Below are 1,297 nucleotides of genomic sequence, written 5' to 3'. Positions count from 1 at the left end.
TCTCTAAGGCACCGTACCATATGGGTCCTAAGGAGATGGAGGAGCTTAGGAAACAGTTGGATGATCTGATTGAGAAGGGATACATTAGACCTAGTGTATCGCCGTGGGGAGCACCAATTCTTTTTGTGAAGAAGAAAGATGGGAGTCTGAGGTTGTGTATAGACTATAGAGAGCTGAACCGAGTGACAGTGAAGAAAAAGTATCCTTTACCAAGGATATATGACTTGTTTGATCAGTTGAGTGGTGCATCAGTCTTTTCTAAGATTGATTTGAGGTCGGGGTACCATCAGGTGAAGATTAGAGAGGTGGACATACCAAAGACAGCTTTCACGTCGAGGTATGGCCATTATGAGTATGTGGTGATGCCGTTTGGGTTGTCTAATGCACCGACAATGTTTATGGATTTGATGAATAAGATCTTTAGACAGTTTTTGGACAAGTTTGTAGTGGTGTTTATCGATGATATCTTAGTCTATTCCAAGACTAAGGAGGAGCATGAGGAGCATCTGAGGATTGTGTTGCAAACTTTGAGGGAGCATGAGTTGTATGCTAAGCTATCCAAGTGTGAGTTCTGGTTAGAGAAAGTTGCTTTTCTGGGGCATGTGATCTCTAAAGATGGAGTAGCTGTGGATCCAAAGATAGAAGCAGTGACAAAGTGGGAAGCACCAAAGAATGTTCTTTGAGATCGGGAGTTTTCGGGTTTATCCGGGTAGATGCTAGACGGTTCGTGAAAGATTTCTCCAAGATAGCTAGACCTATGACAGCGTTGATGAGGAAAGAGAACAGGTTTCGTTGGGATGAGAGTTGTGAGACGGCGTTCCAAACATTAAAGGAGCGTTTGACCACGGCTCTAGTCTTAGCATTACTGAAGGGATCGAGAACATTGAGGTTTATACAGATGCCTCAAAGAACGGGTTGGGATGTGTGTTGATGCAGAACGGTAAAGTGATTGCCTATGCTTCTAGGCAATTGAAGCCTTATGAGGAGAACTACCCTACTCATGATCTAGAGTTGGGTGCGATGGTGTTTGCTCTCAAGATATGGAGACATTACCTTTATGGAGCAATCTTTAAGGTATTTTCCGATCACAAGAGTCTCAAGTATATTTTCACTCAAAAGGAGTTGAACATGAGACAGAGGAGGTGGATGGAGCTGATTGGCGATTATGACATGGAAATTATCTACCATGAAGGGAAGGCCAATGTAATTGCTGATGCTTTGAGTAAGAAGAGTGTACATTCTCTGTGTACAGCTCTATCTTTGATGAGGCTGAGAGATGAGGTAGCGAGGTTTGGGA

This window comes from Silene latifolia, chromosome Y (genome assembly GCF_048544455.1).
Source record: "Silene latifolia isolate original U9 population chromosome Y, ASM4854445v1, whole genome shotgun sequence".
In the NCBI taxonomy this organism is placed as follows: domain Eukaryota; kingdom Viridiplantae; phylum Streptophyta; class Magnoliopsida; order Caryophyllales; family Caryophyllaceae; genus Silene; species Silene latifolia.
This window is presented reverse-complemented; position numbering follows the sequence as displayed.